Below are 15,811 nucleotides of genomic sequence, written 5' to 3' on the forward strand. Positions count from 1 at the left end.
AAAGAAAGAAAGGCAGAGACAGAAAAAGACAGAGAGGGAGAGGGAGAAGGAAGGAGGGAAGGAGGGAGGTGGGGGAGAGAGAAAGAGAGAGCAAAGGAACCAAGAGAGAAATCTTTATAATGCTCAAATCTTGGGTTGTCTTGAAGATGAGTGGGACCCCAAAAGAAAACCCATTATTCCTGGAATTGAATTCTTAACAGATAGAAAAACTGCCTCTGCACAAATTTGAGAGTACGATAGTACATTTTTCTTAAGAAAATACAATTTTTCCTTTGCAAAAACTCAGTTAAAAAAGATAAAATATTCATAAATGTGTTTCAACCCTTTGGAGAAACAAAGGAGGGCTAATAAATTTTAGGGTACCATCTTCAGTGTGAACATATATACATTCATTTCCAAAAATATATATCCAGCAGGAAAACCTGAAAATTCCAGAATTCTAAGGGTCAAGTTGTGGCATCACAAAAATGATAAACTTCCACTTGTGAAAATAATTTTCGATTTATGAGGAAAATTAAGGGAACTGGCCCACTCCTGAGGTATGAATATAAATAGTTATTTATAACAATCATGTGCTCCTTCAAAACATTATTTCAATTTTTACAAAATCCATTGGGATTTAGACCCAACTATTTCAATAATGACTTGATATGAAACTATTCTCAGTTCTTTTCGTTTTTTACTCTCTAAACAGGTACAATTTTCCTTTCTCTTTTAACAAGAGTCAGTAAATGTTTAAAATGTCACAAGTTACTTTTCCAAATTTCTATCCAGATAAGTCATATTTTGAAAACGACAACTACTTTTTCTGTAAATAGCCATAGAAAGTTTTATAGCTGATCCAATTTAATTCAGAGGGTGGATGGGTGAGGGTTTGGATGGGGGGCAAATAACACCTTATACTGCCCATAAATGCCAATCAACCTCCAGTCAGTAGCACAGGCCTCCATCTTTCAAATGTCAGTAAGTCTCCTATTAAAATATATATATATATATATATATATTTTTTTTTTTACTACAGCTGTGTAGTTCTCATTCCTCAAGACCTCCTTTTCAAATGTTCCTAATCTTTCATCCCTTGCTGGTGTTCTGCGATAGAGTGACACATTGCCAGCATACCTCAATTCACATCCTGAAGTCTCCGATAAAGCCACACTGACATGGTGACTTCTGTTTTTTACCACCAAAGGAGAAAGTCTCCAGCTTTGAGCCTCACTTCTTTTTCCGATCAAAAGTAGATTTAAATCAAGAAGAGCACATGAATACTGTAAAATCTCAGAGAAATTAAAACATAAAAAATTGTATTCTATCACCCATTGATACATCTAGATACATGTCTTGATATGTGAGTATATACTTATGTTGCTACTGTATGAACAAACCATAGGATGATACTATTTTGTGACCTAATATTTCACTTGAAGTGGTGTTGGAGAAGACTCTTAAGAGTCCCTTGGACTGCAAGGAGATCTAGCCAGTCCATCCTAAAGCAAATCAGTCCTGAATATCCATTGGAAGGACTAATGCTGAAGCTGAAACTCTAATACTTTGGCCACCTGATGCGAACTGACTCCTTGGAAAAAACCCTGATGCTGGGAAAGATGGAAGGCAAGAGGAGAAGGGGATAACAGAGGATGAGATGGTTGGATGGTATCACCGACTCAATGGACATGAGATTCAGTAAACTCCGGGAGTTGGTGATGGACAGGGAGGCCTGGCGTGCTGCAGTCCATGGGGTCACAAAGAGTCGGACATGACTGAACAACTGATCTGAACTGAACATGGCTCTTAATAGCCGAATAATGCAAGAGCCATGTATTTATTTGCCATGATATATTGAGATGATGTGAGTGCATGCTCAGTTGTGTCTGGCTCTTTGTGACCCCGGGGACTATAGCCTGTCCACAGAACTTTCCAGGCAAGAATACTGGAGTGGGTTGCCATTCTTCCAGGTGATGCTCCTGACCAAGATATCAAATCCAAGTCTCTTGTGTCTCCTGTACTGGCAGGCAGATTTTTTATTACCACTGTGCCATGTAGGACGTATGATATATTTAATCAATCCAATTTTTCATTATTATAAACAATGTTGTGAGGAACATCTTTCCAACTAAACCGTTGTAAATGTTCCTATATATGTCTTAGATTAGATTCCTACTTCCAGCAAAAATAACAATATAAATAATAATATATATGAGGATTCACTTCATACTGAATGCATACCTGCTAAATTGCTTCAGTTATGTCTGATTCTTTGTGAGTCTATGGATCATAGCCAGCCAGGCTCCTCTGTCCATGGGTTTCTCCAGGCAAGAATACTGGAGTGGGTTGCCATGCTCTCCTCCAGGGGAACTTCCTGATCCAAGGATCAAACCCATGTCTCTTACGTCTCCTGCATTAGCCGACAGGGGCTTCCCTGGGGTTCAACTGGTAAAGAATCCATCTGCAATGCACGAGACCTGGGTTTGATCCCTGGGTGGGGAAGATCCCCTGGAGAAGGAAAAGGCTACCCACGCCAGTATTCTGGCCTGGAGAACTCCATGGACTATTCCACTGGGTTGCAAAGAGTCAGACATGACTGAGAGACTTTCACTTTCTTTACCACTAGCGCCACCTGGGAAGCCCTTACTTCATACTGCTGCTGCTGCTGAGTCGCCCCAGTGGTGTCCAGCTCTGTGCAACCCCATAGACGGCAGCCCACCAGGCTCCCCCGTCCCTGGGATTCTCCAGGCAAGAACACTGGAATTTCCCTCTCCAATGCATACTAGGCTCTGACTAAACACCTGTCATGCATTATCTCATTTAACCTTGGTACCAATCCCACTTTTACAGGTTAGAAAACTGAGATACCATGAAGATAAATAATATATGTCTTAGGAAGTAGTATTCCCAGATCTCCCAAATTTGGCTGAACTCAAAATCAATTATTTTTCCCACCCACACCATTCTACCACCCTGGGGGTGAAATTTTCAGCTCAAACAATCTCCATGGTTCAAAGCATTTCGATGAGATTTGTCCAACAGTCCACTGTCTCTGTGGATCCAGAGGAACAGACTTCCTGACTCTCCAAGCCCCTCCAGAAATACCACCAACACTGCCATTTAAACACTGCTAGTAAGATAGCTTTCACACCTCAGAACACAGTGCTATAAAAATAAGCAAAAGACCTGGGACTCAAATTGAACATAAAGGTTGTTGCAGATATTGTTTCTTGACAAACGACCTCTCCAAATCACATAAATTGTCCAAAACCTCTTAAACCTTTGCTCTCCATCACCCAATAGGACTGAGAAGGGAATTCCGCCAAGGAACTACAGGCTAATTGAAAAATCATTCACTTGAGATGCAGTCAGGATCGTGCTCCATTTCTATGAACATATATAGAAACTAAAAACATGTCGGTGCTCCCTGAGCACAGCAACTGGCTAATCAGCAAACTCAAAGGGAAATCATCTGCTGTTTCTCCCCTGCTTTGCTAGATCTGCACTTAATAATTCATGAGAGACGTAAAACAACAACAAGACGCTCTACAGGGGTGATCGGGGATCCAAACTCTCTCCATCCCTGAATCTAAGCTGTTCCCCTTTCAAACTGTAGCCTTGACTGGGTGGGAGACCAGCCTGCCACACAAGAGCTGATGTTTCTGAAACCTATTGTTCGGAAATCATGATCATGATTTTCCATTAACGGGACTAAGTAAACGTTTTCCTAAAGAATCCTGTCAATGGTTGAAAAAAATAAAAGTTATTTTTGGAGGAAAGGCTCAATACGGTACCGGCAAGGGATTATATTGATCTTCATTTTGGAGGCTTTCCCCCCTCCTCTGCTTTTTGGAGGGACAATTAATATTGACGGTACCGATCATTAATTTTCTAAAGTCAGCAGGGGCTTTTAGGTTTTATAAGTATAATATCAATACAGCCTGTCTTTGAAGTGCTTATTTATTTTAGGTTTTCCTTCTTCATTCAATGTTCTCTAGCCCTGCAAGATAATACTTCACAGGTTTAAGGCAACTGGCTACCAGAGAAAGTCACTCTGATGCTCATAAGGAGATGGGTCTCATCCTCTCTGCAGAGGGGAGCAGGATGGGTGTGTAGAATGCTGTGATTTCACAGTTCCCCAGGCCTAGGGAGCAGGAAGTGGGTGCTCAAAGTAGAGAGAGGATGAGGAGGGCGGGAAAGGAAGGGTAGGAGCACCCTCTTTCCTCTTCTTCTGCATCCCAGAGTTCAATTTCTTACACCCCCAGTCTCTTCTGTAATCTTTATTTTATATTGGAGTATAGTTGATTGAAAACGTTCAGTAAGTTTCAGATGTACAGCAGAGTGATTCAGTTATACATATACCTGTACCCATTCTTTTCCAAGTTATTTTCTTATATAGGTCATTACAGAATATTGAAGGGTTTGCCGAGCTGTACAGCAGGTCCTTGGTTAGTTATTTGATATGTAGTAGTGGGTATCTCTTAATCCCTCTCCTGGGCATACATCCAGAGAAAGCCGTATTTTGGAGATACCTGCGCCCCATTGGTCATTGCAGCACTATTAACAATAACCAAGACACGGAAGTAATCGAAATGTCCATCAGTAATTCACTTCAGTCATGTTTGACTCTGTGTGGCCCTATGGACTCTAGCCCGCCAGGCTCCTTTGTCCATAGGATTTCCCATGCAAGAATACTGGAGTGGGTTGACATGCCCTCCTTCACAGGATCTTCCAGACCTGGGGACTGAACCCATGTCTCTTACATCTCCCGCACTGGCAGGCAGATTCTGTTATTAAAACCACTAGTATCACCTGGGAAGCCTATATATATATATATATATATATATGTTTAGTTGCTAAATTGTGTCTGACTCTTGCAATCCCATGGACTGTAGCCCACCAGGCTCCTTTGTCCACAGAATTTTCCAGGCAAGAATACTGGAGTAGGTTGCCATTTCCTTCTCCAGGGGATCTTCTTGACCCAGGGATCAAACTCACATCTCCTGCATTGGCAGGTATCTTCTTTATCACTAAGCCCACAATGGAATATTACTCAGCTATAAAAAAGAATTAAATAATGCCATTTGTAGCAACCCACTCCAGTATTCTTGCCTGGAAAATCCCTTGGACAGAGGAGCCTGGTGGGCTGCAGTCCACGGGGTCGTGAAGAGTCAGACACGACTACGCAACTTCACTTTCACTTTTCACTTTTATGCATTGGAGAAGGCAATGGCAACCCACTCCAGTGTTCTTGCCTGGAGAATCCCAGGGATGGAGGAGCCTGGTGGGCTGCCGTCTATGGGGTCGCACAGAGTCGGACACGACTGAAGCGATTTAGCAGCAGCAGTAACATACATGGACCTAGAAGTGATCATACTAAGTGTAATATCATACAGAGAAAGGTCAGTATCATGCAGTATCACTAATATGTGGAAACTAAAAAATGCTACAGATGAACTTACCCACCGCTTGTCTATTTGAAACCACCATGGAGCACGTGGATATCTAGATATGTATGTAGTTTTCTCCCCTTGGGGAACATCAATGCTTTAGAGGTAGTTTGATTCTGTATTCTCTTTCTGTTCTTTCATAAACCCTATATTCTCCCAAGAATCCCTATGCAAACTCCACCCAGGTGCTAGCTGACAAGAGCGAAGCTGTGGTCTCCATGGCTCTGCTCGGGCCAGTGTGGCCTGGTCACCGTTCCTGCCGTCAGGGGTCATCTAAAAGCTCTGAGGCTGCAAGTTCATGAGTGGTTCCAGCCCATGACTCAGGCTTCTTGGCCAAGACCTGCATGGCCCTGTGGATATCAGAGCCTCTGTAATTTTTGAGACGCCACCTGAAAGGTTTGCCTTGAAAGCAGGCTTCTTGCACCATAGGAGGGAACCAGGGTTCCCTGCATGTGGCCCTCTTGTGTCTTTCTGGCACATGAGAAATTGCAGAGAGCCCATTGGCCAGGCAGCCGCCTCTAGAGGGGCACAGGCCGTCCACTTCCAAATGCCTCCTCACCCAGGAACATCTGTCCTCTGGAATCCTATGACTCAGACAGGCTGACCCTGGACAACATCATGCAGGTCTTGCAGACCCATGGCTAAGAAGTCCAGAGGTCACCTGCTATCCCTTCTCCTATTTGGGTGTTCTAGCCGTAATGCATTCCTTCCTTCCTCAGGGATGGATTTAGAACTGGCTTTCTGCCAGGTGTTAAGCTACACACCAAAGACACTTGCTCTGTCTTCAAGCAGCTCCTTGTTAGTGAGTATGCACGTATAATCTGGGGATGAGGAAGGGAGGAACAGAAGCATCACAAAAATGGTGATAAATGGCATGTTAGGAATGAGAGCGATGGGTACATATTTGTTCAGCTTACAAGAGCAGGCTGCTCTGCTATTTACAAGCTGGGTTACCTTGGGCAAGTTTCTTAACTCCTCTGTGCCACAGTTTCATTACCTCTAAAGTGAAGGTAATAATAGTACTTACTGTGAAGGGTGGAAGGAGGATTAAACCAGCCAATACAAGAGTGTGTTGGGCCGAGTGCCTAGTCCTGTGCGTTATCTGCCATTAGCATAGATCTTCCTGTCTCAGTTCACAGGGAACTCAGACCAGAAGGTGGGAGCCCATGAAAATGAGGCCCCCAGCGCAGGCGAGAGCGGGGAGGTCAGAGATGCTACTTCAGAGTTGATGATGCAAGATCTCTATGTCAAAGAAGGACGACTTAGCTGTGTGATGTGGGACAGGGAAAGGGCAAGAAGCGACAGCAGAGATGGCGGGAACGGCCAGTGCCAGGGTGAGTATATCCTCAGGGCAACTGGGAGGGGCCTGACAGCTCTCCAGCAGGACTGTGATGTGAGACGATGGCTGTGACGCTACAAAGCTGGCTGTGCTGAGGTGTGAAAAGGCAGCTGCTGTGGGAGAGGGGCTGGGTGGGCCCAGAAGCAGATGGGTGGGTGAGAGCCTAAGAGGCAGAGCCCTTCTCTGGCTCGACCACTCTGTCCTTTCTGCCATCTGTCCATCGCCTCACTGTTCCCCAACGTTTCTCTCTTCCTTTTTTCTGTCTTATCTCTGGTTGTCTGTCTCTCACTGTGCATGGGACTCTCCAGATCCCCTCTGCCTCAATCCACCTCTTGCTTTCTGTCTCCAAATCCTGCTCTGCTTCCCCACAGCACTTCCTGCCTCCCAACAAAACTACCTTCTGTCTATTGTCATTTACCTTGTTGGGCCCCATTCCCCTGCCCATTAAGATGCAAGCACCACAGGACTAAGATTTTTCTCCCTGTTTGTTCACTGACATATACTAGGAACCTAGAAAAGTCCTCAGCACACACTAGATACCCCAGAGTGAATCAGGTGTTTGTGGTGAAGGTGGTGAAGGTGAATGACTGGCCCCGGAGCGGGTGTGAGACAGGAGCACAGGATGCCTCCTGAAGCAGGAATCAGAACAGCAAACCTGAATTTGGCATTACCAGCTGCCCCAGATTGGAGAGCAGCCAGAGGCCCTGGGGCCCTGGGAGGTAGGGGTGGATCATAGCCCACTTGACGGCTCCATTCTGCTGTGGTTCAGGCCAGGCCACGTTTTTTGTTGTTTTTTTTTTTTTTTTTTTTTTTGTAGCTTAAGTCTAGGTTAACAAAACAAAAACAGATTTACAAAAGAACAGACAGGGCCAACTGAGATGCTCACTAATAAGTGGGAAGAGACAGAGACCAGTGCTCTTAGGCACTGCACAGGAGGCTTCTGCTCTAATATGGAGGGCACTCTTGTTTCTGGGCTTCAGATTTTCTAGCTGTGATACCCCAAAGATATAAGAGTTGATATCATATATACTCTAAAGTGTATACCTTTGGGGCCACTGACTTAAGTCTCATTTCCCTTGAACACTTAAAGTAGAGATGATGTAAGAAGAAGAACTAGGTAGCGGTAGTGGTCAAGAACCTACCTGTCAATGCAGGAAAAGAGGCACAGATTCAATACCTGGGTCTGGAAGATCCCCTGGAAAATTTTGGCTACCCATTCCAGTATTCTTACCTGGAGAACCCCACAGACAGAGAAGCCTGGTGGGCTACAGTCCACAGAGTTGCAAAGAGTCGGACATGACTGAAGTGACTTAGCACACGCACAAGAGAAGCTAAGATTAATGAAACTATCCTCCAAACTTTTAGGAAACTGTTTATATTCTTTCAACGAACATTTGCTTAGCTCCTATTGTACCCAGAGACTGTAAAGAATGTTCTGGATGCATCAAATCTGGATCACACAGTGATGTGGTGTAAAAGGGATTAAAAAATCTCCAAACACTATAACACAAGATAGAATTACAAAGTGGCACAAGGAAAGTCAAAACAAAGCATGTGGCGTGATCAGAGCCCAGAGCATCTCTGATAGTAGATGGCTGAAACTGCCTTGTTACAAACCTCCCAAGCAGACAGAATCTAGCTTCTCTTCAGAGTGCATTTCAAAATGCAGCCAAGTTAAATGGAAGCTTATAGCTAAAATGCTATCCTGGGATATCCATATTGCAAATATGGGCATAATTTGCTTATTTCTACCTTTGTTACGGGTATAATCAACACCTGGGGACCACTGGCTGCACACACCTATCAACAGACCAACCAAATAAAAAATGACCAACATCCTCTCTATTTGGATCACCATTCAAGCTAAACTCACTAATGAACACCTTATTAAGTTCAGGGTCAGACTTCTGCTAGGACTTACATGTAAAAAACATGGTCTATGTTCCAAATGCTGACCCAGGTAACTTCCAAAGAAACGGAACCCAAAAGGATAAGTCACAAGCCATTGAGCGACAGACCCAGGTTTCCAATCTCATCAATCGAGATCTTCCTATTACATCAAAGGCCAGCGCTTCCCTGGCTTAGTTCACAAGAAGCAGCTCCTGCCCCCATCCTTGCTGTCCACCCACATCCTCCTACTTATCTCAATCTCTGGTTTTGCCTTTTCTCAACAGCCTTGTCACATGGCTGGTCAAAATCCAGCATGTCAGTCTCCAAATTCTGATGGGCAGCAATTTAGATCCATGTCATCATGTCCAGCTCCTTCTTAAAAACCGACTTCAAGGGTTCCCTGGAAATGGAAAGCACCAAGCCTGATGGTGCCTGATGACAATTTCAACAGACCAGCCAGTAATCAAGCTCTCCAGCTGCCTAAGAGTGTCAAGTTATCCCCAAATAAGAGAGTCCTACATCCCACCATAGCACAGCCAAGGATGGGGAGGCACTGCCAAATATCTGCTGTGTGGCACAGTTCTATACCATTTATCTAATAGCTAATATAATACCAAGTGACAGTTTAAACAGGCTACTTTCACCTAATCTGTGCATGCTGTATGCAAAACAGCTCTGACCCTGGCTTCATTCCTTAAAGCATGTAGGATTTAATTATCTCCCACTGTTATAGAAGTAATGACAGTTACTTAGTACGTCTAAGACTGATAAATAAAGTCCTTTTGACAAGTGAGTGGACAACCTACCCCAGTACAAAGTTGCAATACAATTGCCCCTGTCCCTAAACTCAGGATTTCCTAAGTGAAAACAATCCCTCGTCCCTGGACTCTCTTAAATATGGTACATGCATAGCAATGAGTTTTCTGAAAAGAGGGATTCTTCGGGTGCTAAATGAGATAAATTGACAGGGAGAGCGTGAGGGAACGAGAAATAAAGAGAGGCATCTATGTATTTTATTAACACTGAACTTCAAATAAACATCTGTGGGAGTTTCAATACACTTGACTACATAGCATCATCTTTATGTCACAGCCGAGGCTTGGATTTGGAGAGTGCAGCCGAGATTTATCTGCAGTGATAAAATTTCCAGTCTCTTTCATTTCACATCCATTTCTCCCCTCTCTCTAGAAGGAACAGTCTCTCCTCCCTCCGTAAGAATCACAGATCTGTTCCCCCCCGCCCCAGGCCCCATTTCCAATCTCTCTTATTTAACTGAGTTTGACATGTCTCTAATACTTATTTTGAGCTGCCAGTCACCTTGGTCCCATGCCTCACCCCCTCACAGATGGGCATTTGTCATCAGGAAAGAAGGTATGGATATTAATACAGAAATCAGCAAGGCCCCAAGTTCAACAGAGGGAGAGAAAATAAGAGACAATGTCATAAATAACATGTACTGTTCAGGGAAGGAGGAGCTGCTCTCAACTGACTTAAATTCAACTCCAGGTTTAGATGACTTTTTAAAAAGTCATATAATTCAATGGGAAAAGAAGCAGGAAAAAACCTGTCACCTAGTGCTGTAACCGTCAGCAGCAGCATTGGCATTTCCCTGTGTTTTTTGCATTATGGCTTCTCTCTAGAATCCAAGAATTCAATAAGAGTTACAAATCTGTGTTTGCAAACCTGTGGACCTATAAAGGATATTAATCCAACATCATGCTGTATTTGGCCTGCACTGCCTTAAAAACATTTGAGTGAATTGACAATGCAAAACCGAAATATTTTATGTAAAGTCCACAACATTCACTTCCCTTGAAAAATTTAAAGGCCTGATAATACTAGGTCAGTGTGACCCCGGTAACAACTGTTTGATGCTAAATTGCGACTTTTCCTCTCAGTGGGGTATGTAGTGTCCAGTGAGCCACACTCTCCACCAGTCCCAACTGCCCTCCACCTGACTACACCACTCATGCATGATCTGTGGAACCATGAATTTCTGATACCTGCCACATACCTCTTCTTCCAAGAAATATTTGTACACACAAAACTCAGAATAAAGGTTCAGGGGTGAATGAAACCCTTGGTATAGATTATCAAGAGCTCCATAAGCTTGGCCAAGCCACCTCTTTGATCTTCAGCTTCCTTGTCGGCGACATGAATGTTATGATCATCTTTTAGCTCCCTTTCTCCCTTTGAATTTAAGTGAAAGACAAAACTATGTTTTAAATGAATTCTGATGATTAGTGTAGGAAGCTCAAAGTTTCAAAAAACATTTTTTATTCTGTAGACCAACAAGGAAGCCACGACTGATGGCACATTCAAAGACTCCATGGGGAAAATCGGCAAATCTTTAGATACATGCTTGCTCCAAGCAATCATCCGTCCTTCTCTCTGAGTCATGGAGGGCCCATTCTGCACAACAAGTAATCATCTGCAGTTTCTCTAAGGAGCAGGGAGCACAGGAAAGCTGTGGGACAGGAAATCCAACCAGAGAAGTCTCTCAGCCCACAGTGCCGGTGTATGGGCTCAGGAAGAGAACTGGCGCTCCAGGACTAAATCCTGAGTGAGAAGCTGATAATGTGCTTCAAATTGCTCTGCTGGGCCTCCATCTTCCCTCCTTTCCCCAAAATAGTATAAATAGGGCCTAAGTACAATTTAAGCCACTCACGTGACGGCCAGTGTCTAGCGGTCTGTATCACAGTGGAGACATATAAGAAGAGCTGTATTTTGTCCTCCTACTTACAGAGTCACAGGCTTTTAGAGGCAGAAAGGACTTTAAAGGGGCCCTGATGCAAGCCTCCAGGTCTCCAGGGGAGGGAACAGATTTAATCCAAGAAACAGGGCAACATATCTCTGCTCCAGGCTGCTGTGTGTGTGTGTCTGTCCCCATTTGTAGCATAGTGTGGGTTATAGAACAGACTGCCTGCACTCAAAGCATGGGGTCCCCTTCACATTACCTGCGTTCCCTGATTCCTTTGACTCTCTTCCTTCATCTATAAAAATAAGGATAATGGTAGTACTTATAGGATTGTGCAAGGATAAATGAGATGACTCATGTAAAGTCCTTGGAACAAGGCCCAATAATTAGGACTAACCAAATGCTAACTCATTATTTATTATCAGTTTTGCTTCTGAGTAGAATTAAGTGGAAGCCAGTGTGGGGTATAGTCAGTTGGATCTCGGGTTCTACTTGGAGAGCCTCTATGCACTCACTATGGAAGACAGAGCAAGTGGCTTGACTTTCCTGAGGCTTAACTGTGTGTGTGTGTGTGTGTGTGTGTGTGTGCATGTGTGCACACATGCTCAGTCGCGTGCAACTCTTTGCAGCCCCATGCACTGTAGCTGGCAAGTTCCTCTGTCCGTGGAATTTTCCAGCAAGGATACTGGAGTGGTTGCCATTTCTGACTCCAGGGGATCTCCCAGATCCAGGGATTGAACCCTCTTCTCTTGCATCTCCCACACTGGCAGGCAGATTATTTCAGCAAAACCACTAGCACCACATGGGAAGCCCCTGAGACTTAATTACTGGTCCATAAAATGCTGAGAGAATTACATGAATAATGTGTGTGGAAATGGTGAGCCCTAGCTCCAGCATGTGCAAGTGCTAAAGATAAATGGTTCCAATAATTAACCATTAATATTCTCATCAATTTTTGAAAACTTTTCAACCGGATGCCACATCGACTGAACCTTGGAATCCCCTCTTCCTCCACAAATCAGCACCAATGACAACGACGACCATCTGCTAAGTGCCTTTATCTACAAGGCTCTGTGCCATGTGCATTGCACGCATTGATTCACTGAGTCCCCATGGCGACACTCTGAGATAGCTCATGGAATCGTTATCCCCATTTTACAGACAAGGAGACTGAAGCTTGGAAAAATAAACCTAGTCAAGAGCACACGGCTAATAACTGGAAAAGCTAGAGTTTAGAACCAGGCGTCAGGTTAGTTGTTTTACTGGCTCCACAAGGAAACAAAATCCATTCTGCTAATTAGTGTTGTAGGTGGCTATTTCTCCTCAAGGTTTGGAAATAAATGCACAGAGAGATTAAAATGATAAACTTAATTTACTTCATGGGATAAAAAAAATACTGACAGTGTTTTCTGACAAACACGACAGTTGAGACATACCAGCATGTGGAATAGTAAGTGCACCAAATCAGATAATCTGCCCTAAATCATCAAAGTGCCACTTGGAGTTTTGTCCTTGTCAAAATGAATGGCTTCTCTTTGTTGAGCACCTATGTCATGCAGGGACCATCTAAGAGCCTTTGAAATGTCATGGAAACTTAATGTCATACAGGTGCTAAAACATCAAGTCAGGACTAGCCTGGAATCTCTCTCATTCTAAATCCAACTAACTCCATGCACTATGTGTCAAGCCGGAATGCAAGAAGTTTACAGGGAAAGTCCTAGAAGCAGCTGCCTACCTTCCAGTGAGGGCTCTTCATCTCACTAGCTCTTCAGCCTTGGGAAGTTAATCCCTCCTTGCTCCCTCCCATCCCTCCTTCTATAACACGAGAAAAACAATCCTCCCAAGAATAACAACATGTAAGTTGCTTAGAGAAGAGCTACTCAAAGTGTGGTCCATGGACCATGTCAGTCTTCATCAGTGTATGATCAGATAAATACTGAAACTGGCCTTCTGAGAGAATCATTTTTATGGCCATTGACCCCAATAATGAAAAATGCAGCTCGTATACTCTCAGTTCAGTTCAGTTGCTCAGTTGTGTCCAACTCATTGCCACTCCATGGACTGTAGCACTCCAGGCTTCCCTGTCCATCACCAACTCCCAGAGCTTCCTCAAACTCAAGTCTATCGAGTTGGTGACGCCATCCAAGCATCATCATCCTCTCTCATCCCGTTCTCCTGCCTCTAATCTTTCCCAGCATCAGAGTATTTTCCAATGAGTCAGTTCTTCGCATTAGGTGGCCAAAGTATTGGAGTTTCAGCTTCAACATCAGTCCTTCCAATTTTCAGGATGATTTCCTTTAGCATTGACTGGTTTGAGATTGACTGGTTTGATCTCCTTACAGTCCAAGGGACTCTCAAGAGTCTTCTCCAACTCCACAGTTCAAAAGCATCAATTCTTCAGTGCTCAGCTTTCTTTATGATTCAACTCTCACATTCATACATGACTACTGGAAAAACCATAGCTTTGACTACAAGGACTTTTGTCGGCAAAGTAATATCTGCTTTTTAATATGCTGTCCAGGTTGGTCATAAGTTTTCTTCCAAGCCATTTTATAAAAATTTTTATTAATTGTCATATTTTAATAGGGTAACAGTCCATGAAATATTGAAAATTTTTAATGAAAATAAAAAGGAAGGGGTGTTCCTTCTCCACAATCAATTTAAGAAGCATTAGTGTAGATGCTTACCTGTTATGTTAAAGTTCTCAGTAAACTCATTAATATCAGTATGAAGGATATCACTATTTGCTACACTGTTCCTCTACTTCCTAGAGAGGTAGTTAAAAATTTAACCAGCATCAAGAAGATAAATCCCAAGACATAGGATGCTGGTAACTTTACTGACCAGAGCTTGACTCTTTTTAAGATCTGGTTCATGATATATGGGGAGAGACCATGAGGAAGTTCTAAGGATTTTGCTGGACCAGCTCAGTGCACTTCCAAGATGCCCAGGAGTAGAAATGGTGGAAAATAACTCAACCCCTCAACTTCTCCCCTGCATTCCATGTCCAATGTTCTCCTATTGTCCAGTCATAAAATCCTTTGCCTTTGCCTTTCCCTGGTCTTCTCCTTTCCCTTACAGATAATATTTATTGGGTTCACTAGAACATTAGAGCAAAGATACATCTGGATTGGAAATCCCAGTTCTCCACTTACTGACTCTGTAAACTCAGGTGCATTATCTATTTTCTGGCATCCTGGATTTCCCATCTCAATAACTGGGACAACAGTGCCTACCTTAGAGTCGAAGTTAAAGAGGGCACCACACTGAAAAACCCTGAGAGACTCCTCTGCCATCTCCATCCTCCTCTGCAAAGCAGGTGCTGCAGCAGTGGGTGGAGGAAGTTGGGGAGAGGAAAATGATGAAAGTCTGAGAACTACATCAATAGAGTCATTTCACTCTTATTATTTATTTAAAACCAAGACTCCAAAATGTCTCTTAGACTATAGGAGAAAAATAATAAATATAAAAGCCAACACTTTGATATCATTGCCAAGAAAAAAAAAAATCTCAGTAAACAAGGCCATTTGACTGAAGACCTGAGAGAAATGTTCTATACTAAACAATTGCTGGATGAAGTACAAGCTTCCCTGGAGTCTATAAAGGAGGTGTGTTGGTCTGGAATGGGGTTTTCAGGAAGAAACCAACATGGGAAAGAGGCTCCCCACTCAACAATCAGCCACCCACCATGCAGATAGAGTAATTTTGCTAGTGAAGTGAAAGGGAGGAACTGAACTATAAATTAACACTAATAACCTATTGATGAGGACAACAGACCATTGACCAACCTAAGTGACTCTAATAGAACAGAATTAACTGCTACACAATACTGTTTAATGAAAACAGTTGCTATTTGATTGGTTGTGTCTTTGCAGTGAGCCCAAACTTTTGGTTTCAGTGAAGACTGGGGAGACCAGAAGATGAAGTCACCTACATAAAGGTATCTAATGCATCCAAACGTTCCCTATCCACCCCTAAACCCTAAGGTAAAAATACCATCTCTATCAGAAAATACAGTTCTCACTGGGAACATCATTTATAATGGCTGATGCCACCAGTCTGGGAAAGGTTTACATTCGGTGTAAATAAGGTAGATTTGAGAAGTTAATGAGTTCCACTACCCAAGCTGTTCCTTATTAATTCATACAACTTGAAGACATCTACTAAAAATAATATCTTTTGAGTCATATACCATCTTTATGGAGATCGTTAATATTTCCCCATAATAGAGCAGTTACCTGCTCCATTATCATACAGTCTCATTACTTCCCTTGATCACCTTCACGCTCCTGACCCATCCACAGTTCTTGCTTATGTTCAAATTGCCCTCAGATCCCACTAGCCTTCCTTTCTCTAAGTGACAGTCACCTCTATGAATCCTTAGAGAAACTTTGATGGGAAAGCTGTCCTCCTCACCTTTCCCCTCTCTCTTTCCAGTTTGGAATTCACAGA

The sequence above is a fragment of the Ovis canadensis genome, chromosome 6, assembly GCF_042477335.2.
Source record: "Ovis canadensis isolate MfBH-ARS-UI-01 breed Bighorn chromosome 6, ARS-UI_OviCan_v2, whole genome shotgun sequence".
Taxonomy (NCBI): Eukaryota; Metazoa; Chordata; class Mammalia; order Artiodactyla; family Bovidae; genus Ovis; species Ovis canadensis.